At 55.7% G+C, this 24,522-nt stretch overlaps 1 pseudogene; it reads right to left on the reverse strand.

The window, feature by feature from the left end:
* LOC128945559 (zinc finger protein 850-like) overlaps positions 1 to 24,522 on the reverse strand; it is a 223,040-nt pseudogene that overhangs the window by 69,750 nt on the left and 128,768 nt on the right.

Genomic DNA, 24,522 nt, shown 5'->3' on the forward strand with positions numbered 1-24,522 from the left:
GGAAAAGATATGGGAATAGAAATAACAGTTCTTTATTAGGAAAAATAAAAAATACGAATGCAGTAGTACAAACAAAAAAACAACAGTGACAGAGTCAGAATTCTCCTGGAATCCAGTGAAAAAGGCTGACCCTCTTGGAATCCAGTGGGAAAAGGGCTGATCCCCTGGGAACCCAGTAGAAAAAGAGCTGATCCTTTGGGAATCCAGTGGAAAAGAGCTGATCCTCTGTGAATCCAGTGGGAAAAGCTTGATCCTCTAGGAATCCAGTGGAGAATCAGGCTGATCCTTTGCAATCCAGTGGGAAAAGGGCTGATCCTTTGGGAATCCATTTCTTACCCCCCAAAGACAAGACAAAGGCAGTTTTTATAGGGCATCCCAAGGGTGGAGTTGGGGTTGGGGTCAGGGGAGCAGTTCTTAGCAACACAAGAAGGGTGACATTAACATCCTTCCTCTTAGCAACAGCAGTACTCGACACAGAACGCGTCCCCAAATCCTAAATTCCCTCTAAAACAACTGAGAAATTATGGAACTTCAGATATATTCAATTAATTTCCTTCATTTAACCCAGTTTTGGGTGTTTTTAAAGGATGAAGGTGAAGCAGAGGAAAATTAAGGCCAAACCAAAAGGCGAAGCAGCCAGGTGTGTTCCCAACATGGATCACAGGGAATGTGAGTGACCAGGGCTGTGCCCAAAGTGCCTCCTCCAGTGGGGGATGGAGCTGGAGCAGCGCACGAAGCTCTGCCCGCACTCGGGGCACTCGCAGGGCTTCCCTTAGTGGCGCCTCCGTTGGTGTTGGGTCAAGTGAGAGCTGCTGGAGAAGCTCTTCCCACACTGGGGACACTCATAGGGCCTCTCCCCAGTGTGGATGCGCCGGTGGGTGATGAGGGAGGAGTTGTACTTGAATCCCTTCCCGCAGTCGGGGCATTGGAAGGGCTTCTCCTCCATGTGACTCTGATAGTGCCGGAGGAGATTGGAGCTGGTTGGAAACCTCTTCCCACACTTGGAACACTCGTAGGGCCTCTCCCCAGTGTGGGTCCTCTGGTGCTGGATCAGGCCGGAGCTCTGGCTGAAGCACATCCCACACTTGGAGCACTTGTACGGCCTTTCTCCAGTGTGGATCCTCTGGTGCCTGATCAGGTGGGAGCTCAGGCTGAAGCTCTTCCCACACTCTCCACATTCATGGGGCTTCTCCCCAGTGTGGATCCTCTGGTGTGTGATCAGGTGGGAGCTCCGGCTGAAGCTCTTTCTACATTCGGAACACTCATAGGGCTTCTCCCCAGCATGGATCCTCTGGTGCACAATCAGGTGGGAGCTCTGGCTGAAGCTCTTCCCACACTCCCCACACTCGTAGGGCTTCTCCCCAGTGTGGATCCTCTGGTGCTTGATCAGGTCACACTTCCACCTGAAGCTCTTCCCACACTCCCCACACGTGTGGGGCTTCTCCCCATCATGGAGCTGCTCATGGAGCACCAGCCCCAAGCTCTGGCTCCATCTCCGGCCGCCTTCCCGGCCCAGGCTGGCTCTTTCCCCCTCAGATCCCCGCCGGCTGCGTTTGCAGCCCCTCCTCGTGCGGCTTCTCCGGGGCTTTTCCTCCCTGTTGGCTTCCTGCGCCGTGGAGCCGCTCAAAACGGCCTCTGCCACCAGGTTCTGCCGCGGGCATTTGTCCTCCCTGCTCTCCATGCTCAGCTCCTGCTCTGGGGGAGGAAGGACAAGGACAGGATGGGATTTGCCTCCGTGCCACAGGCAAGGACAAGGAGATCCCCCCAGGGCTGAGCTGCAGCCGGGGCCGTGCTGGGCTGGGAGATGGAGCAGCACAGAGGGGAAAGGGGCACTGACTTCCTCCTCACCTGCCTCAGTGTCCCGGGGCATCTTCCTCTTCCTCGCAGCCTCCCAGGGGTTGGCAATGGGAAATCCTGGTTTGGGGAAAACAAGGGATGAGAGCGTTTGTAGGAGGGTTGGGGGGTAGGACAGTTGGGACGGACAAAGACAAGAGAGCTCTGCAGCCAGGTCGTGGAACTTGCGGTTTATTGCAAAGGGCCTGGGTGCAGGGCCCTGCTTGGAGCTGCCAGGCACAGCTCGGAGCAGGCCTGAGAGAAGAGAGGGGTAGAGAGGATGAGAGGGTAAAAGACTAAGACAGGCAAGAGCATAACACAGTAACATTCCCATTACAACACAATAAATTTTCTTCTGCGTTGAATATTCTATTTCTCACTAACCAATCTAGTACAAGATACAAATCCTAGAGCATTTACATACAGCCTGTAAGAATCATTACATCACCATAATGTGTTACATTTTAAACCCTAAAAACTCCTCTTTGGGCCCCTTCTGCTGAGCTAGTAGGGTCTGGATCTCTTTGCGAGCAGAGGGAATCGTTTCATCAAAAGGGGATTACCTTCAGTTGGGCCACACCATTATTTTCCAGTTGTTCACTAACTAAGGTATCTCAAAGCTTGCTTTCATTTCAATCTTCCTTATACTTTCTATATTCCCATAATCTTTTGCAAGACAATCATATTTATAAGGCTTTCCTCTTTCACATCCCCCAACACACATTGAGTTTCAAAGTCCCTTTTGCCCAAGTCCATCTCTACAAGTCACTGGCCATCTGGGCTCCAGAAAAACCTCTCAAACACCAAGATTCAGCCCTGAAAAAGCCTCCCAGGAGTTCCCCGTCCCTGGTTCCTCCCCTTTGCTGTTCAGGGGTTCCCCCCTGTCCCATCAGCTGGGGATCACGCTTGGATTGGGGGTCCCCCTTGTGCCCGGTGCCCGCCCTGCCCAGGCTGCTGGCAGTCCCAGCAATCCCAAAAGCTCCCCCTGCTTCCCTCTCCCCATTTCGGGATGGCAGGGATTTTTGGGCTCCCGGGCTCCCTTCTCCCCTCATTCTCTGCTCTGGGCTGCAGTGGCTCCAAGGAGTCCCCCCTGCCCCTCTCCAGGCTCTTGAGGCTCCCGCCAATGGCGGCGCTGCCCCCTCTCTGGGCTCCCCACTTTGGGCTCCTGGGGGACACAGGGCTCTGCTCCTCCAGGCTGCCTCTGCTGGCAGCCACCACCGCCACCCCCCGATGTCCCCCCAAGGGGCCTTTTCCGCTCAGCCTTGGACTTCTTCATTCTCCAAACATCCCCCAAAAGCCCAACCCAGGGACCCCCTGGGATATCCGGGCCGAACTCCCCCTCCCCGCTCACCGGCACGATGGGGGGATGATGATCCCAGAGGTGGGGGCTGCGAATTCAGGCAGGGATCGATGGTGTGGTTCCCTCAGCTCAGCCTTGATCCATCTTCGTCCCTCCTCTTCCTCTTCCTCCCACTCCTTCTCTTCCGTTCACCCTCCTCCTCCTCTGTCTTATCTCCACTTCCTCCTTCCCTTTATCATTGCCCTTCCCTCCCTCCTCCTCCTCCCCCAGCAGCCGCCACACCCTCAGTGCCTCGTTCCCGCAGCCCTCGCAGCCCGCGGCAGGAGCGGGGATGGAGCCGGGACAGGTCGGGATGGGCAGCGCGGGGCTCTCGGCTGCTCCAGCCGCTGCGGGCGGGGAGAACCCGGCCCGGGCCAAAGGAGAGGCAAACTGGGCAAACTGGGGGCAGAGCACAAAGTGAAGGATGCAGCAGAAAGACTTAAGTTAATATTAACTCCAAACGAGGAAAAACTGGAAATTCCAAAGTTTAGTGAAGCCGAGAAAAAAGATTTAAACACGACAGGAAGTGAACAAGATAAATCAGGGAAATGGAAACTTCTTCATGGAAGACAATTGCTTAATAAAATGTGCTTACTAGGAAAATATTAGAAGACTTGAATCAGAAAACCCACTGGGTAGTCAAGCTCTGTGTGATCATTTTTTAAGGAACTATGGGTGCATTGGGATTTTTGGAGTAGCAAAGCCAGTAACTGAGAGATGTTCAATTTGCCAAAGGAGAAATAAAAAGGTGAAAAAAAAAACAACATTTGGAGGTCATGAGTTAGCTGGTTGACCATTTCAAAGTATCCATGCAGACGTTTAGATTTGTTAGGTTCTGGGTTTATTTGTAAAAAACCCCCATTTAATCTAGAAGAAAAAGAATATGCCATATGTTAGACAGGAGATTTCAAGAGAATAAAAATCTTTGAAGTATCAGAAACACCAAAGACAAAATAAGAAAAGACAAAGGGAAATGAAAGGGAAGGGAACAAGAGAAAAAATCAGAGAGTGGGATCCTCTGCAGGTCTTGCCCCCTCCGTTCGCAGCCGAGGCGCCTGTCCCGGGTCCCGGCTCGCTGCCCGCCTCAGCTCCGCCTGCCCCGGTTTCCATCCCAGGTGTGGCCTCACTGCCCAGGGCAGCTCCACCTGCCCCGGCGCTGTCGCTCAATTTGTGTGCCCGGCTCCCACTGCCTGGCCCGCGGCCGCTCTGCCGGCCATGCTGGGGAAGATGGGGGTTGCTCTGTCCTGCCGCCTGCTCCGAGGTCACCGCGCCCACCGCACCCAGGGGGGGTCCCAGCCATCCCATCCCCGGCTGCCCTGCCCGTGCCACCTGCGCTGGGCACTGCCGCTGCTGCCGGGCTCTCCCACCTGCCTTTGCTCTGCCGGCAGCTGCCGGATCAGCCGCCATCAGCCATGTGGGGGCTACCCACGCTCCGCCTCGGGCTCCATGGGAAGATCCCCCTCTGCTGATTCCGGCAGCAGACCCTGCCCACACTCCCACCCAGCCTCGGCAGGATATCCTCCCCTGACCCCGTCCTGCTCTGAGTTACATCCCCTTGGTAACCACAGCTCCGGCTGTTCAGGGAAACTCTCTCCCTCCACAGGAAGCACCTTATCGAAACACTAGGAGCTCAGTTAAAAGACAGCCCTCTCCAAATTCTTTCTCAAAACACAGGAGAAAGGCTAGAGAAGGTAAAAAAGTGAAAGAGTTAGATGAAGGGATTGCTCTATTTCCGTTCAGAGAGGTTCCCATGGGAGGGATGCGCTGCCCCGCCCCGCGGGAGCCACCAGCGCCCCTGCCGGCCGTGCCCGGAACTGCACCCAAGGGCAAAGCGCCGCAGCCCAAAGGCCGGGACTGGGTCCGGGCTCTGTTTGCTGTCAGTGCCGCAGCTGTTGGTGTTTGTTTGCTTTATTATACACACTAGTAAAGAACTGATATTCCTACTTCCATATCTTTGCCTGAGAGCCCTTTGATTACACTGGTCTAAAAACGAAAAGGGAGGGGGTTTGAATTCTCCATTCCAAGAGAGGCTTTTTCTGCCTTCCCGAGCAGACACCTCTCTTGTAAAGCAAGACAAGCACCCACATGCACTGAGAGGGCTGCAGGAGGGGCAGAAGAAGGCCCTGCAGCACCTAGGCACAAAGGCACAGCAGGTGAATGCAAGAAGGGAGCAGCAAAAGGCCAAGCTGAAGGCAAAGGCCAGGGCACAGTTCCTACAGCCCCTGAGGGATCAACCCCAGGGCCCAAGGAGGCCCCAGCACCCAGGGCATGGGCTCGGCCACAAGCACCTGGCAGAGGCATTGCCCTCCTCACCAGGGGAGAGCCCACCCAAACAGCCCCTGGCAAGGAACCAGGGCTCCAGCTGCAGGGCACAAGGACACTGCAAGCACAGACAGCAGCACCCTCAGGACCAGCAAGTCCACCCCTTGATGGACATGGATTGCCAGGGCTGTCACAGCTACCATCACACCAGGGACCCTCCACACTGCAGCCCTTGAGAACATTCAGGGTGGGTCTGCATTGAGAGCAGGCATTTCCTGATGGACACAGGGGCCTCTCAATCCACTCTGAATCTTAGACCTAGGGAGAAAATAGTAAAGGAATGTTTTAATTTTTAAGGGAATGAGTGGCAAAGATGAGTAGGTATGATTTCTTCAACCACTATTAGAAGCTGTGGGGGATAGGTCAGAAATAAATTAATTGCTTTTTCTTCCTCCTGTGATTGTAATTAACTAGGAAGGAATTTGTGAGCTGGATTTTAATACTGCAAAAGGGATACAGAGGCCAGTTCTGTTCTACCTTTTGCCAAAATCTGACAAGGCCCATAGTGAAGTGAACCCCAAAGTGTGGGCAGCCCCAGAGAAAGAGGGAAAATTAGATATGGAGCCGCTACAAATTACTTTAAAGCAACCAGGACAAGCAATACCCTGTTCCAAGACAGGCAAGGAAGGGCTCACAGCCTGGTATTGAGTCCCTGTTAAAGGCAGGGCTTTTGGAGCCAGGGATGTCTCCCTACAACACTCCTATCCTGCCAGTCAACAAACTGGATGGATGGACAGCAGGAGGAAACACAGAATTTTCAGGTGTTAAAATGAAGATTAACTGAGGCGGCTGGCCTGGGCCTTCCAGACAGGGAAAAAGAATTTGAATTACAGGTGGATGTTAAACAGGGTCTTGCCTAAAGAATTCTTTTGCTAAAATGTTTAACTCTATATAGGATCTCCTATAGTTCACGTCTGACATCAAGTTAAAGGTCTGACAACGAAAAGAGCCTCTAAATGGATGAGCAGGGCTCGGTTATTACAGTATGAAACTTGTTCAATGGTGCAGGAGGATTTAGAACTGAGGACAGGGCAAGGGTTTAACCCAGCCTCCTGTTTGAACAGCCTGGAGAGGGGCTGGCAAGGAACCCAGGACTGCACTCAAGGGACAGAGCTCCACACCCAGGCTGCGACAGATTGATGATGGGACATTCCCTGGCCTGAGGGAGAAAATGTGTTTGTGGATGGCTCTGCAAGGACAGCAGAAGGGAAAAGAGCTACAAGACAGGCTGTTATTAAGGAAGGGGAATCAGACACAGCGCAGGTCACCGCCCCATGCTCAGCTTAACCCGCCCAGCTGTGGGTGCTTGTGAGAGCCTGGCACTGAAATGCCCTGAGCAGGAAGGCTTCAATATCTTCTGCTGACAGCATGGCACCTAACAGGGGGGCAAAAGCAATTCTCACTGCTTCAGCAACCACTGGAGCAGATATCAAGGCACATTCTCCCACAGCAAGCTGGGCTGGCACAGAGCCTGCCCTGGCACTTTGCTGCTGCCAACACCCAGCCAGGACATCGGCTCCTGCCTAAGGAGTGCAAAGCAGCACCACTGGTGGCCAAGGGGCCCATGCCAAGTGTCCCTGAGGCCACAAACAGCCGCCAGCACAGCTCAACACGGGGGACCCCTCAGCCTGGCCTCAAGGGCTCTGAAGCCCCGCAGATTTGCACTTCCCGCCTGCAGCAGGAGGATGGGAGGCCGCCCCTGAGCCTGCCCTGAAGGCAACGCAGCAGCAGCCAGGGCTCCACAGCGGGCCAAGCCCCTGCGCCTGCCCACAGATCCTCGCCTGGAATCCTCTGCAATCCTGGCCACCCTCCTCTGCCATCTCCAGCCACTGGGGCCAAGCCTTGCTGCCACTGCTGCAGCTTCAGCGCTGCCTGGGCCTGCACTGCCACAGCTGCTGGGGAACACCACGGCACAATTCCACTCTGGGGCTCACTGACACCCACACTCTGGGCTGCCTGCCATTGCACTGCTGTAAATGTACCGAGTTTGGTTCTTTTAAACCTTATTTCTCTACTCAGGCTTGGTTTTCTTTGCCTTGGGGAAATTAATTTTAAAGGATTTTTTTAAGGGGTGTTATAGTGCTCAATGAAGATGAGTTTAGCACCTGAACAGACTGGGAACAGCACAAAAGACCCCCACAGAGATAACGACCAGCAACAAAACATCAACATTGCCCAGCAGCAGGAAGAGAAGCTCCATTCCAGGCAGACTGCAGAGGAGCTTTAGAAATGCAAATGAACACTGCTGGGCAAAGTGTGCACAATGCACCTGGGTCTCTTGCCCGGGGCAGGAATTGGGCTGATTCCCTCTGCCCCTCACCCCAAGCTCTGCCTGCTTGCACTGATGGAATTTGCACAGCTCAAGGCAGAGCCCAGGGGGAGGATATCTGACCCTGCAACAGAAACGGGTGAAGCTGCAAAGGGAAACAGCACACTGAGAACGTTGGGAAAACTTCACTATAAATAAATGGGAGGGGAATCATCCCGCTGCCCACTAAAACATGTGCTGTCACTGTCTGTGTTATGTAGGTTATATTAGAGCACTGGGGGTTTTTGCTAGCAAAAATTCAGGGAAATAAGCTGGGAATCCAAGGATTTGATGATTTAATTAGAGAAAAGCAGTCAATTGATGCAGCCCTGGCTGGAGAGAGCGCCCAAAAATAGGGAAAAGATGAACGGCCAGCAGAACAAATCCTACAACACCATGGACCAGCCCCTGGGAACCTGAACCAATTCATATCAGGAGCCACAGAACCCATTTCTCATTTCAATGGCATCATTAGATTACAAGCTGTCCTGGGAATAATAACCAACCAGACAGCTCCAGCTCCTGACCTTCCTGCTGAGCAATCCACTGAAATGAGGAACACAACACTTCACCATGGGATGGGATCAGATCATCTCTTAACAGAAAAAGGAGGAGTTTGTGGAAAATTAATTGACACAAACTGCTGTTGGCAAAAAGATGAAAAAGGAAAAGTGGTGAAACAGATAACAAAGGACTGAAGAAAGTAGCTCATGTACGGATTCAAACGCGGAAAGGATGGGAATGGGACACGGTTTTGTGGTTCCCTGGCAGATCACGGGTTAAACGAATGCTGTTTCTCCTCTGATGTGCTGCAGCAACTCTCATCTTTTTACCATGCTCCACACCTTGAGAGTGCAGCTCATTCAGCAGCTGAGCGAGGGGCCAGGGACTTGTAGATAAGGAAGCAACGGGCGAAACCACCAGCTTCAATAAATGTTACTAATTAACATGGACTGCTGCTCACACAAAGTCCCGCTAAATTCCGGAACTTCCAGAAGAACAAGGATTTAACAGAGCCGTGAATATCGGCTGTTATACAAAAGCGGGGATGCACATTAACGAGGACATCCAGTTGGCGGATCGGGAGGTCTGAACATTCCAAGCACTTCAGCCAGTGCACAAAGGGAGAGGGAGATGAGGCCGGGAAAATGAGGATAAAAAGGAGGCTGCGAACTACAACAATGGCAGAGAGCGCACGACAAATGCCCCACGGCCTCTTCCTCTGCTCAGCAATAAAGTCACTTTTACAGGACTCCTCTGTCTCCTCTGCGCACAGAAACCTCCGGCCACGGAAATTTCCCCGCACAGCCCCGGGCACGCGGCAGCCCCCTCTGTCCCCGCCACAGGAACCGGGCCGAGCCAGCGCTGCTCCGGCAGCGGCTCCTGCCGAGGCAGCGGCCGCAAGGAGACCGCGGGCAGCCGCTCCCGCAGCGCCCTCACGCCAGCGGCAACACCGGCCGGACACGGCACAACGAACCCGCCCGAGCCCTCTGCCGCCCCCGAGGCCCGCAGTCAGCCCCGAGCCCCCGCACAACCCAGCGCGGCTCCCACCTGCGCTGCGGCCGCCTCCGAGCTCCGCCGCCGCCTCACCGCGCTCCGGCCGCTGCCGCCGCTCACGGCACCGCACACACGCTCCGACAATGGCGCCGCTGCCCAGCCACGGCCGCCCTCAGCCCGCCACCGGGGCCCTGGTCCGCCCCGCTCCCACCAATCAGCCAGCCACAAACACGACTGACGGCACCATCGCCCAATCGCCGCCAGGGGCGGGCTCTGCACACGGCACAGACCCGCCCCTCGCTCTCAGGGCCCCCCAGGCTGCGTGAGGGCAGAGCCGGAGCTGAGGAACAGCCCTGGAACGGGCCCGGGCCCGAGGGGGATTGAGCTGAAAACACAAACAAACTTCTCCGCACCTCCCGCCACGGCTTTCCCGGCACTGCGGCTCCGGTGGCTCCGGCTCAGCGGGAAGCCCTGGAGCCTCACTTCTGCTGTCCCTAATTAGGAGCATCAGGGCATCGCTTTGATTTCCCGCAAAAAGAGAAAACCGCCCCAAAGCCCTGTGGATGAGTGAGGGAGGGGAGAGATTTCTGACAGAAAACTTCTAAAACTCAGAGCAGGATAATGAGAAGTAAGTGAAGACCCTGAAATGCAGCTTTCCCCCACGCCTCCCTCCTTCCAGCTGCGCCTCCTGCCCTGGCAGTGCCGCAGACAGGGAATGGGGCCGGGCTCAGTTCATGCCCCGGGGCTTCTCCCTCTGCTCAGGGACAGGAGTCGTTCCCCTGCTGCACCCTGGGCTCTCCCCCACCGGAGACTTCTCCAGGAACTTCTCCAAGCCGAGTCCATCCCACGGGGCACAGCCCCCTCCAAGTGCTGCAGCGTGGGCCACTGTGGCCCGGGGTCAGTCCTGCCAGGACAGGCTGCTCCAGCGGGGCCCTCTGGCCACGGGGTCACAGCCTCCTCTCAGGCATCGCCGTGCTCAGCGTGGCTGCTCCGGGGGCTGCAGGGGGATCTCTGCATCCAAATGGATCTGCAGGGGGATCTCTGCATCCCTATGGATCTGCAGGGGGATCTCTGTATCCCCATGGATCTGCAGGGAGATCTTTGCATCCCCGTGGATCTCCAGGGGGATCTCTGCATCCCCATGGATCTGCAGGGGGATCTCCGCAGCCCCATGGATCTGCAGGGGGATCTCTGCATCCCCGTGGATCTGCTGGGTGATCTCTGTGTCCCCAGGGATCCCTGCATCTGGCACCGCTGTTTCTGGAGGCACCAGGAATAGGGTGAGCTCTGCCTGAAGCTCTTCTCACATTCCCCAAACCCTTCCCAGCACAGGGAGGCTTTTACCTCCTCTCAGCTCCCCAGGCTGGGTTTGCAGCCCCTCCTCGTGAGGGGTCTCTGGGGCTTTTCCTCCCCGTTGGATTCCTGAGCCGTGGAGCCGTTCCAAATGGCCTCTTCCACAAGGTTCTGTGGCAGGGATTTGTTCTCCCTGGTCTCTGTCTGCAGCTCAGTGCCTGGGGGAGGAAGGACAAGGAGAGGAAGAGACAGGGAGAAAGGAAAAGGAAAAGGCAGGAAAAGAGGAAGGAGCAAGAAGGAACACGGGAGGAAGGAGATGGGAAAGGAACATGGATGGATGTAGGACAGAATGAGGAGAAGAAGGAGGGTGGACAAGGAGAAGATGGGATTTGTCTCCATGCCAGAGGGAAGGGGAAGGAGATCCCCCCAGTCTATCCCTGGCAGGATGGCGTTGGCAGTGAGGCTGTCCTGCAGTGATGCTGGGCTGGGAGATGGAGCAGCAGAGAGGGGAAAGGGGCAGTGATTCCTCCTGCCCTGCCTGGCTGTCCCAGTCTGGAGCGTCCTGGCGCTGCCGAGGCCCTTGGAGCGTCCGGCACTCTGGAGCCCGAAGCTCACGGCTGCTTTATAAAGCTGACAAAGTCAGCAGGATGGGTCTGGGTATGATCTCAGCAAACTGGGTTTATTGGTACAGGAACAGGGCACAGAGCTGAGCAGGACCCAGGGACAAAGACAGGGTGCAAGCTGAGGGCACAGGGGGTTTTTATATGGGGTAGTGAGGGTGGAGCTGAGGGTCAGGGTCCAATGGCTATGGGGGAAATGGTGCAAAGGAGGGGTTAAGGGTCGGGTCAGCTAATAGGGAAACAGGGGCAGAGGAATGCAGTAAATTAGGGCCAATGGAGGGACAGAGAGAGAGAACATTCTAGGGACTAACCAGGGATGGGTAATAGGGGGTGAACTGGGGTAATTAGGCCAACGGGCCAATGGGGCAACATAACTTTCCATAAATCAGTATGTGCCTACAGAGATCAATGGGAGAAGCAAGCTTCTCACCATAACCTTGAAATCTATTCTTCTTATTGGAGACCAGTCCTCCACGGGTGGGAGATTGAGACTCCCATGGGCTTCCACACCAGTGCATCTTCTTTTCCTCGCAGCCTCCTTCTCCTCTGTCCAGACAAAGGTTAGGATTGACAAATCCTGGCTTTGGGGGAAGAACAAGGGGTGAGCACCTTGGGTTTTGTGAGAAATGAGCCTCACTCTTTAGAATTTTTGAAAGTTTAATAAGGAATAATAAGGGGCAAATCAGTAACAGAGCTGGGTGCTTGGCGATGGCCAGAGGCACACCGGTTAACCACAGCAACTCTTCTTGTCTAGTTTCTCCAGTGTATTGTTCAAATACATATTCATAATGGTTATACACATTCAAACATTTCTTTGAACTCATTTACATGCTCCAGGAATTCTTTAGGTTGGTTTGACCCCCAACTCGCCGTTTTAGAGCACGTGCAGGAATCGTGGATTGCTGTTTTGAGGGTTGTGTGTCACTCCCTCACAAGGGCCCCTGTTCTGTGGTTTCAGCAGGTGACAGTTATTGACAGTGGAAGGGTCAGTGGCAGGGCTCCTCATCACATCCCTTCCTTAAATGTTATCTGACCATGCAGATGGTTTTAGCTATTTCCACAAGTACTTGAAATGAACATTAGCTATTTCACAAATATCTCTGAAGTGTTATTGTCAGTTATTTACAAAAATAAAAGCATTGATTATTATTTCACAACAACAGCTACTTCTGCAAAAGTTAACATTCTAATGTACAACACATGGCATCCACTGTAATATTTTGCAAAAGCCAAAACTATAATGTATGTTTTTCACACTCTCCACAAACTAAAATATCATCCATAAATGATGTTCTGAGGATATGAGCTACACAGGGGCCAGGGCATTGGCCACAAAAAGCTGGCAAATTATACTACAGCAAAAGCAGTTAAAAGTGATTACAAACTGCACTCTATCAAAATCAGTGTGATTAAGAATAGATTGCAGAAGTCAATACCTAATAGCAAAAGCCAACACTACCTAGTTATTTATAACAAACCCAGGGCAGCTTTTTCCCTTGCATGGAGCACTTGGGCCTTCCCCGGGCCCCTTCTGCCCTCGCGCAGAGCCGGTGGCATTTTCCAGCACACCCAGTTTGTAACCAAGAGCCGGGTGCAGCCCAGAAGGCTCCAAGCGCCTCCTTCCAGGCTGACTCTGCAGGTGCCAAGGCTGCTCTGGGCTCTGCCAGGGCTCTGCTGGGGCTCAGCTCTGGGCTAGGCTGCGCCCGCTCTCCCCTCACATTGCTCCGGGCAGCTGAGGCACAGCGGGAGAAGGAAGGGACACGGCAAGGCAGTTGAGGGTTCAGAGAGTTTTTATTCAAACAACTGCCATAACAAACAGGCTGTCCTAACTACCATAAACTAACTACCAGTGCTAACTGCCCTAACCAACTAGTAGTGCTAACTACCATAACTAACTAGTTGTCCTTACTACTGTAACTGAAAGCTGTCCTCAAGAGCTTCATCTCCTCCGCTGCTCCCTCAGTTCCTTTGCTCCAGTGATCAGAGGGGTCAGGCTGCAGAGAGGCTTGGCTGATGATAAAAATGGGTGCTGTCCAAAGGATACAAAGGAAAGAAATGAACTGTTACTTTCCAGAGTCAAGTTCCTCACAGGCTCTGTTGCAACAGGACAAAGGGAAATGCTTTGAAACTCAGGAGAGGGAAGCAGGCTCAGATTAGATCTAAGGAAGAATTTTTTAACCAGCAGAGTGGGGAAACACTGACAGAAGGTGCCCAGAGATGTGGGAGGTGCCTCCTCCCTGGAAACATCCAAGCTCAGGTCATGCAGGGCTCTGAGCCCCCTGAGCTGCTTGATGATGTCCCTGCTCGCTGTGGGGCACCAGGCCCAGATGAGCTCCAAAGGAGCTGCCAAGCCACAGCAGGCGAGGATTCTGCTTGCTCTGTGTGTGGAACGCAGCCAGACTGGAGACTGTCGGAGGGGGCCCCACAAGAAAACCCCTCCCTGGCGCTGCTGCTTCCCCTGCAGCCCCTGGCCCTCAGCTGCAGCAGCTCCTGGGCAGCCCAGCGCCGCTCCTCGTCCGGCTCCAGGCTGCACTCGAGGCAGTCCCGCAGCAGAGCCGACAGGCGCCGGGGCTCCTGCAGCTGCGGGGTCCCGTTCTGCCGGATCAGAGCGTGAGCCTGCAGGGAAAGCAAACTCAGCGCTCTGCCAGCTCCCTTCACACCCACACAGGCTCACATCCACCCCGGGGCCTCAGCCCCAGCTCCAGGGGCACCTTCCTCCCTGCCACAGATGCTGCTCAGAGCTCATTTTGCTATGCCAACCAAAAAACCCGAACCCTGGGACTGCCACAGCCACTGCAACATCCAAATGATCTCGCCTTGAGAGCCAGTTTCATTGGCTGACTCTGTCAGTAGGAACCTCCATCAGAAATAGCACATTTTGCTTCTCCAAATGTGGACACCAGCTTTACAGGCCATTTTCCAGAGTGAGTGTGGTCTGCCTGTGTTATTTCAGAGGATTCTTACATCAAGGTCATCTCTGCAGTGCCACTGACACTCATGTAAATGCATTCCTGATGCCCCATCCCAGAAACTGTCAGGCAAGAAACAGGAGGTTTGTGTTGCTGAAAGCTCAGGCTTGGAGACACAGAGAAAGTAGCTTGGACTAGGAAAGAAATATGTTAGACTATGGGGATGTTAAACAATCATCTTCATGTTCTCAACAAATTTCTCTGTGAGAAGAATCAGGGTGGAGATCAACTTGCAAAATGTCTTTTAGAAACTCCTGCAGAAAGCTTGTTTTTGGGACTGGGATTTGGGGGTGGTTTGGGGTTTTCTTGCAAGATAACATTAGAGCTGATGCACTTGCTTCACATTTCCAGCTCATCCTCACAGCCAGATGAGCTGCAAAAACATAAATCCCAAAGCAAATTGTTCCTGGAGACTGAGGAATATTCTCCTGTGTGGAGGCTGGAGTGCTCTGGGAATTCCCTTCCCATGTACAGAAACCTCCAGCTGCTGCTCCCAGTGCAGGGTCCCCCTGTGCTCACAGGCCTCTGCAGCCACTGCAGAATTTGCCTCTTACCATGGCCGCCGTTTCCCTGAAGTAAGGAGGTTCTCCTTCCACCATCTCGATGGTCAGAGTGCCAAAGGCCCAGATGTCCACCTTGGGGCCATAAGGAGATCTGGTCACAACTTCTGGGGCCATCCAGTGAGCAGTGCCCAGCATGGAGCTGCGCTGGTCCTGCTCAGGGCTGAGCTGAGCGCAGAGGCCAAAATCAGCTGAGGACAGAAACAAACCCTGTCAAAGGCAGCTGGAATGAGGAAACCAAGCACCAAGATTCCCCACTCTCAGTCTGAGAGTGCAGTAGTGAAGTCAGCTGGAAAAGCCCTCAGGGCTGTAGCCAAGGAAAGATGGAACTGGAATCTTCAAGAAACCCTCAGCTTTCATGCAGTGGCTTTTACTGATTCCCTTGGAGCTTTAGATTCCCACTGCTGCCCCTCTGGCAGGGCCATAGGCAGAGCAAAGGCACTGCTGGCACCCTGCTCCTCTGCTGAGCTCTCTGCAGGGGCAGCCGCTCTCAGCTGGCAGCAGGGGCCGGGCTGTGCCCCCAGCAGCCCTTGTGGGGCTCTGGCCCTCCCTGGGAAGCAGCCCCACACCCGCAGCCCGGGAGCGCCGTGCCTGGCCAGGAACACCCACCCAGCCTGACAGAGGCGTCCGTGCCCAGGAGGATGTTGGAGCTCTTCAGATCCCTGTGGATCACCCGCTTGGAATGGAGGAAATCCAGGCCCTGCACACACTGAGAGAGAACAATGTGGTAAATAGGTGTGATTCATGCTGATAAAATTGAAACAGTCATCAATATTGATACAGTAATTAATATTTGGAAATTATAAAACAGATAAAAGTTGTAATGCCAAAGAAGAAAGGGAGAGGAGGGGCTCTACCCCCCTCTCCTGGCAGATGTTCAAGGAGAGGAGGAAAAACAAGAGAGAACAGTTACTAAAAATTAACAGAGAGAAGTGAAAATCTGGTTGGGTCCCAGGAAAATGCCCGCTATAAGAGATTTATTGCTTTGATGCTAAAATATAGTAATATCTTAGTTTTTGGCTTGCATTATCCTGGCTTGGTGCACATGTGTAACCCAAAGGTGAATTAAAGGACAATGAAGAAGACTATATGGCCTTCATCAGTGAAGACCCCCAAAGACTTGTGCGACCACCAAACCGAGTGGTGGCGCATGCGTGGTAAAGGTGGTGAGGAGGGCGGAGACAGAAAAGTGACGAACCAAAAATAGGAGGAGATGGCATTGACACATGGCATATAAGGGGCGACTTTCACTTGGCAAGATTGTACGTGAAGTGGCAAGGGTCATTGAACCCTGCCCTCCGTACCCCGCGGTTGTTTTAGCTTATGCGCTATTATTTGAACCATATTATCCCTTATTTATATATTTTCTAAACTATTTAATTAAAATTGCTGCTACCTTAAATATTGTTTGGGTTTTTTTTATGATGGGATTATTGGGCAAATATAACACCTGCGAGCAGAGGACAGCTTCTGGGCTGGCTGCTGAGAATGCCTCAGGCAGGAGGATCCTCCGGCAACGAGCCCAGAGCCACTCTGGGCACTGAGGCCTCCGTGTCCCACAGCAACGGGAACACCACGGGGACATGGCGCTGTTCCTGTGACATCCCAGCAGCAGCTCACGCAGAAACCGCCTGGAAGGTTCTCCTGTGTCACAAAGGAGCACAAAGAACCCTCCCAGGGCACAGCCTATGGCCCAAAGAGTGCAAGAGGAACTCGGAAAATGCAGCAAACAAGGACACCCCACAGCCCAGCCTGAACACTGAGGAGGAAGAAGGACGCACCAAACCAAAGGAAACATGACCTTTAGTCACTGATAGTTCTGACTAAAAGCAGCAAGCCTTGTTCCCTCTGGGATCTTTGTTCTAGTTTTAAAAACGAGCAAGGTTCCCCACTCTAAATACACAGAAAGCAGGAACTGGGGAGGAGGCGAGATTAGGAAGGAGGAGGAGGAGGAGGGAGAGAGGAAAAGGAGGAGGAGGAAGAGGAGGAGCAGGAGCAGGAACAGGAGGAACAGGAGGTTCCAGTGCCCCCTGTGGCCGCACCCGCGGGACAATCGCCCCCAGCTCATCCTGCAGGTGAGCGGGCGGGGGGAGCTCGTCCCAAATCCATCAGGGGGTTCCCTGAGAGGGTTTTTTTACTGGGGTGTGTTTGGAGCTCGCAGATTGTGAAATTGACCCCAAATATCATCTGGTGTCTCTGGGAGGTTTTTTTCTCTGTGTGTGTAGGTTTGGATCTTGCAGGAGCCCAAAGCTGAGCCCCTTGGGGGGATCTTTGGGGGCCCACGTGGCCATTGCCCAGTATGGGCAGGGGAGGACATTGGTCCTGGGGACCCCCGGGAGAGAAGAGGAGGGGAACCCCTGGGACCCCAAGAATGGAGAGAACCAGAAAGGGGTGATCTCAGAGCTGGGGGACCCCGGCAGACTGGAAAGGGGGGGAGCCTGGGGAGGAGGGACCCCTGGGATCCCTGGGACCTCAAAGCAGAGCATCAGGGGAGAAGGGACCCCATGGACCCCCAAAAGCCCCTGGATCATCCCTAAGCAGGACGCCGGAGAATGAAGAACCCCTGGAACCATTGGACCCCTGTGATCCCAAGGAAAGGAAACTTCTGGAACCCCAGAAGTGGAGAGATCAGCAATAGGGAACTCCTGGGACAGTTTTTTTGGGCTAAATCTTGATGTGTGGAGATTTTCATGGACACAAGACTCCTGCTGAGTTCCAGAGATGGACCTGGCCAGGAGGAGCCTCTACTCCATGGCGCTCCCACCTTGGTTTCCCCCAAACCAGGGTTTGTCATTCCCAAGCTGTGGCCAGATGGAGGAGGAGGAAAAGCCCCAGAGATCCCTCACAAGGAGGGGCTGCAAACCCAGCCCAGGGAGGGGTGAGGAGGAAAGAGCCCCCCTGAGCCAGGAAGGCGGCCGGAGATGCAGCCAGAGCTCAGAGCTGGTGGAGAAGCCTCATGGCAGGGAGAAGCCCCACAAGTGCTTGGAATGTGGGAAGGGTTTCAGCTCCAGCTCCACCCTGATGGAACACCTGAACACCCACACTGGGGAGAGGCCCTGGGAGTGTGGGGAATGTGGGAAGAGCTTCAGTGGGACGTCCGACCTCAGCAAGCACCACAAGATCCACACTGGGGAATGGCCCTAGGAGTGCTTGGAATGTCAGAAGAGCTTCAGGTGGGATTGAGAGATCATCACTCACCAGCACTTCCACACCAGGGAAAGGCCCTGCGAGTGTCCCGAGTGTGGGAAGAGCTTCGTGCACTGCTCCAGCTCCATCCCCCATGGGAGAATCTCCCCTGGATGATCCCTAGTGACCCCCGTTGGGCAGAGCCCTGGTGACCCCTGTTCTGGGTGATCCGTGTTGGGCAGGGGGAAGGTGTTGGAGAGATTTCTTTCCCTTCTCCTTGTGCTGCTGTGATTTGGTTGGTAATAAATTCCCTCCGTGTGTCCAGGCCAGGTCTGTTGTGCCCGTGCGGGATTTGCTGAGGGATCTCTCCCGGTCCTTGTCCCCACGCAGGAACCCTCGGTTCCATTTTCTGTCCCTGTGTGGCTGCGGGGGGCAGGGACAGAGCCGCTCTGGGGGTGCCTGGCATCGGGCCAGCGTCACCGCTCGCCACGGGCAGCCCTGAGATGCCGCGCACCTGGGCACGCATTGCTGGGCTCACCTGAGCTCCCACCTGCCCAGCGCCCCAAGGCTCCCCCTGCCCAAAAAACCCCCAGCCCGGGGCTGCAGCGTCCCGGAAAGGCCTCAGCCAATGGCGGCGCAGGCAGGAAGCGGCTTAGCCAATGAGAGCTCGGGGCGTTGGATTGCCTCATCGGTTGCTGGGCAGAGCCCGCGGCCGATCGCTGCCCAGAAGCGGCGGCAGCCAATGAGAGCGCGCGGCGCTGCCGAGCCCGCCCTGCTCCGGACCGGCGCTCCCAGCGCAGCGCGGCTGCTTTGGGGCTGCTGCTCCCTGCCCGGCCCCGGCCATGGGGCGAGGGGCGAGGGGCGGCAGCTGGGGCCCTGCTGGTGGCACTGGTGGTGCTGGGAGCCCCCCCGGCTGCGGGCGCGGAGCTCTCGGGTGAGCGGGGGGAGGGAGGCGCTGGGACAGCGGGGAGAAGGGGGAAAAGGGGCGAAGGGGGGAGCTCGGAATGGAGGGGGAGGAGGAGGGGACCCCCCAAAGGGAGAGCGGGAGGGGAGGGGAGGGGAGAGGGTGGGGAAGCGGGCAAAAGCGGAGGGGGGGACCTCAAAACTGATCGCAATGGGGACTGGGGATTGGGGAATTTGTGGGAAAATGGAGAAGTGGCACCCCAAAGTGATTTGGGGAGCGGCCGGAGGTGGGAGGGGAGAGGATGTGGAAGGGTAAATGGGAGACGGGCGGCAAAGAGGAAGCGGCAGCTCGGGCAGGAGGGTCCCATGGCGGCCGAGGGGCACAGGGGGTGCGGAGTGGGGATCCGTTGTGGCCCCGGAGCTCTGGGGGTGCTGGGGGAGGGTGTTGGAGAGGCACCCCCCGATCTATGTTCTGCACACACAGGGGTGTCCCAAAGGATGACAAAGTCCGAGTGTTACTTCATTAACGGCACGGAGAAGGTGAGGTACGTCCAGAGATCCATCTACAACCGGGATCAGTTCATAATGTTCGACAGCGACGTGGGGCACTTTGTGGGGTTCACCCGCTATGGGGAGAAGTTGGCCAAGCGCTGGAACAGCAACGCGGTATTCATGGAGGACAGACGGACTGCGGTGGACTGGTTCTGCCGGTGCTGGTACAAGAATTTTACCCCGTTCATCACGGAGCGCCGAGGTGAGCGCGAGGCAGAGCGTGTACCCTCTGGGCCTGCCCTGCCAGTGACCCTGGAGCCCCTCAAAATCTCCCTGGGCATCGGCCCAGAGCCCTCAGCCCTCCTTGTGCCGACCCCCGGGGTCTCCAGATCCTCCCAGTCCCTCCCAGTGCCCCCCCGCGCGTCCATTTCAGCAACCCGTAAATTTGACGCTTGGCAACCAATGAGATCGCATCCTGTTCATGACTCATCTGTTGCCAGGCAGACCCGCAGCACGGGGTGCCTCGCGCCGGACTCAGCTTCCCAGTGCCGCGCACTTCATTCCCAGTTCCTCCCAGTGCCACCAAGATCCCTCCCAGTGCCATTCCAGTCCCTCCAAGACCATGCCCAGTTCCTCCCCAGTCTCTCCCAGTCCATTCCCAGTCTCTTCCCAGTTCATTCACAGTTCACTCTTAGACCTCCACCCTCTCTCCCAGTTCCCCCATTCCTTCCCATCTCTCTGTCACCCAACTCCCTCCCAATCTCTCCTACTCCCTTCCAGCACATTCCCAATCCATCCGAGCCCATTCCCAGTCCCTCCCACCACATTCCCCATTCCATTCCCTGTCACTCCGAGTCCATTTCAGTGCGTTCCCAGTCCCTCTCCAGCCCACCCCAGCCCTCCCCTCTCTGTCCCAGTGCCCCCCAGCTGATCCCAGTGTGTCCCCGCTCTCTCTCCCAGTGCCCCCCAGCGTGTCCATCTCGCTGGTTCCCCCCTCGAGCTCCCAGCCCGGCCCCGGCCGCCTGCTCTGCTCCGTGACGGATTTCTACCCTGCTGCCATCCAGGTGAGGTGGTTCCAGGGCCAGCAGGAGCTCTCGGAGCACGTGGTGGCCACCGACGTGGTCCCCAACGGGGACTGGACCTACCAGCTGCTGCTGCTGCTGGAAACGCCGCCCCGGCGCAGGCTCAGCTACAGCTGCCAGGTGGAGCACGTCAGCCTGGAGCAGCCCCCGAGGCGGCACTGGGGTACGGGGGAGCCCCTGGGGGCGCTGGCAGAGCCACTGGGCTGTGCTGGGAGCCACTGGGAGGGAGCTGGAGAGAGCCGGGCTGCAACTGGGAGAGGAGCTGGGGGCTGGGCAAGGGCTGGGAAGGGGTTTGGGGGATGCTGGGGAGGGTGGGATGGGTTTGGGGGGTCCTGGTGGGCACTGGGAGGGAGTTTGGGAGTGCTGGGTGTCACTGGGAGGGAGTTTGGGGGCGCTGGGTGTGACTGGGAGGGATCGCAGGGAGCCCCGAGGGGCTGGAAGGAGATCGGCGATGGCAAAGAGGGGCTCGCCATGAGCTCGGTTGTGCTGGGCACAGCCTGGGAGGGCTCTGGCTGAGTCCTGCTGGGGCTGCCAAGGGACTGCGAGAGGCTTTGGGGGTCCTGGGGCGCTGGGGGCAACTGGGAGGGGGCTGTGGGATGCTGAGAGGGACGGGAGGGGCTTTGGTGGCTCCTGGCCAGGCCAAAAAGGGATCGGGGGGAGTTTTCAGTGGTTCCTGGCTGGGCTGGGGGCCACAGGGAGGGCGCTGGGAGGGGCTCGGGGTGTCCCTGAGAGGTTTTGGGGGTGCTGAGCCCTGCGGACCCCCCAGAGATGCCGCCGGACACCGCCCGCAGGAAGATGCTGACGGGCATCGGGGGCTTCGTCTTGGGCTTCGTCTCCCTGGCGCTGGGGCTCGGCTTCTCCCTGTGCAAGAAGGTCAGGGCGGGTGCCGGGGGCAGCGTCCCCCCCGTGGCGGAGCGTGTGCGCTCCCGCCGGGGCCCCCAGCCCGGTGTCACCCCCTTTTCTCTGCCCACAGAGCTCCTGAGCCGGCGGCGGCCGCAGCCCCTCCCCATGGGCTCGGGCCCGGCCGGGACCCCCCGCTCCGTCCCCGCTCCGCTGATTTTGGGGGGGTCCCGTGTCCCCCCCAGCCCCGCAGGCGCTCTGCCCCCGCCCAGTGCCTGCTCCCAGTGCTCCCAATAAAGCTTCCCAATTGGGCCCGGGGGGCGATGGGGACGGATCTGGAAAAAGGGAGGGGAACAAAGGGTGGAGGATTGTGAGAGTTTGTCCGAATTTTCCCTCATCTGCCTCACGATCGTCATTGCGGACCAGTGAAGAGAAGACCCTCCCTGCCTTCTCTGTAGGAAAAAGTCACATGCCACAAGGCCCCGAGACCAGAACTCAGTGCTAAGCCATTGTTTTCACAGCTGTTGTTTGCTGTATGCTAAGAAGGGGACACTGTGCTCTTTGTGCAACAACAGCCTTGGGAGCTGTCCCACTTCTCAGCCTGGCTGGACTTCTCCTGAGTTTCAGGTGGTCCCCCCACAGAAGACCCTCACCTGTTTTACAACCACCGTGACAGACAGACTGAGATGGAAGGAGCATCTCCATCAAGAACTGAGACATGGAACCGCCATGTGAAAAGGCCCCTCTGCTCCTTCCAAGGACTGGGACTGAAACCCCCAGCCCGGGGCAGGTGTGTGGGGGAAGCAAGCTGACCAAAGCCAGATGTTTGCCTGCAGGTTGTGACTGCTGGACCAAGAAGACAATGGCTCTCGCTTACTGCTGAGAGCATAGACTACCTGTTACATCTATTCCTTATTGTGTCTGTTTCCCTCCCTTGCAATTTCCAATAGAGTTATCATAATAAAAACCTCTGAGTTAGCAAGAGACTTCGAGATCTCCCCGACGTAACAGCGGATCCTCAACTGGACTGGACCAAAGGACTTCGTCTCTACGTTTGGTAGCTCTATCCCCCTCTTTCTCTCTCTCTCTTTTGTGTCTCTCTTCCTCTATCTTTTTCTCTCCCTTAATCTCTTTATTGCATTTTGCTGTGGTCATTCAATAAAGGTGCATTTGTTTCGATTATCATTGCAAACCCCCTTGTACCGTGTCGTTTCTTTTTGCACCCTGAGATCAAATCCACGAACCATCACGAAACCCGTCCATGAGGACGGATTGTGACACCCCCTGAGGACCCCTCCCCAAATTCCTCCCCAAAGCATCCCCAACACCCCCAGACCCTGCTAAAACCCCCTTAAGTTCCCCCCAGACCCTCTCCAAATCTCTTCAAGACCCCTCCCCAAATTCCCCTCACGACCCCTCCAGGACCCCTCACCTGTCCCTGCGCCTCCTCAGCAGCTCCTGGAGCCCCCTCGTCCTCTCCCAGCGCCTCCCCCGCTCTCTCCAGCGCCTCCCGCAGGACCCGCCCAAGCCCGGGGCGGCTCCCGGGGGTCCCTGAGGGGGTCCCGGGGGGCGGGGCGGAGGGAGGGGGCGCCCGCTCCATGCCCGGCCCCGGGGTCAGGGGGTGCTGCTTCGCGCTCGGTTCTGATTGGCTGGTACGCGTGGGGAGGGCGGGAGTTGCTATGGGGAGTTGGCCAGTGATTGGTTGGTTTCGTAGAGGGTGCGGTGATTGACAGGAGATGGGCGGGGGAGGTGGGCTTTGCCGAGGGGAGGTGCGCGGTGATTGGTTGGATGAAGGCAAAGAAGATGGGAGCTGCTGAGGGAAGACGCCCGGTGATTGGTCGGTTCAGGATGAGAGAGGCGAGAGTAGCTGAGAGGAGAAACGCGGTGATTGGATTGTTCGGTGTGAGAGGTGGGCGTGTCTGAGGGGAGGCATGCAGTGATTGGGTGGATCGGTGCACAGAGAGGCTGGTGTTCCTGAGGGGAGACCCGCGGTGATTGGATGGTTTGGAGCAGGGCGCGCAACTACTGGTTGGGAAAAGTCCGGGATTTTTAAGGGAACATTCCCGGACTTTTGGGGGGAAACTCTCAGATTTTTAAGGAAAAATTCCCGATTTTTGCAGGAGAAACATTCCTGGAGCTTTTGACCCTACGTGACCCCAAATAACACAAATAACCCCAAAACACTTGGAAAAAACCCCCAATAACCACAAAGAACCCCAAACAATACCTAGAAATCCCCCAAATAACCCCAAAAAACGAAAAAAACCCCTCCACCAAGTTAAAGCCAAAAAACCCCTAATGATATCAAGCACACCGAAAAAAACCCCATATACACCAACATTAACCCCAAGAACCCCAAATACTTCCAAATAAACCCACATAAACCCAAATAAGCCCAAACAAACACTAATACTTCCAAATAAACTTAAATAATTCCAAATAACCCCAAATAAACAAGAAATAAACCCAGTAAAACCCAAGATAAACCCCAAATAGTCCATCAATAACCCCAAAGAAACCCCAAACAAACCCTAAATAAACGCAAATAAACCCCAAGAATCCCCAGTTCCTCACGTCCCCACCCCAAAACAGATCCCGACCAATCAGAACGGGCGGCACTGACGACTTTCCAACTGCTGGGCTCAAACTCAGAGCACGAGGCCCGCCCAGCGATTTTCAGCCAATCAGCACACGGCCCGACTCTGACTCATCACTTGCCAGCCGCAGACCAAGGCCTCTCACTGCGGTAAATACTCAGAGACCGAGCGGGGTAATTTCCAGCCAATCAGAGCGTGTCTTGCTGATGACTCATCAGATGCCAGGAGCGCATTTGGTGGGGGGGGGGAAGGTGACCCTGGGGATGGGCTGGGGACCCCAAATTAATCCAAAACGGGGTCGGGACCCCAAAACAGGGCAGGAGGGGCCTGGAGCCACCAAAACCAAACACGGGGGAGGGGATTGGGGGAACGATCGGAAAGGGGAGGGAGAGTGGGGAAAAAAGGGTTGGGACCGCAAAATTGAGCTGGGAGGGGATGGGACCCCCAAATTGAGGTGGGAGGGGAATGGGACCGCCAAATTAAGCTGGGAGGGGAATGGGATCCCAGAACTGAGCTGGGAGAGGGATGGGACACCCCAAATTGAGCTGGGATGGGGGTGGGACCCCAAACAGGAGGAAGCCAATTTTGTTCCTAGGATATGTAAATGAGTTTATGGATATGCAAAGAGTCTCTGAATATGCAACAGGCTGATGTCATGCGAGACAAGGACCATCGAGCAAAGGTTGTTATGGCCACCAAGACGCCCCAGTTATTTTCGGGGACATCCCTCAATTATTCTGG

Source organism: Melozone crissalis, unplaced genomic scaffold (genome assembly GCF_028551555.1).
Source record: "Melozone crissalis strain CALT ecotype California unplaced genomic scaffold, PUWL_Pcris_2 ptg000066l_1, whole genome shotgun sequence".
NCBI classification, from domain to species: Eukaryota; Metazoa; Chordata; class Aves; order Passeriformes; family Passerellidae; genus Melozone; species Melozone crissalis.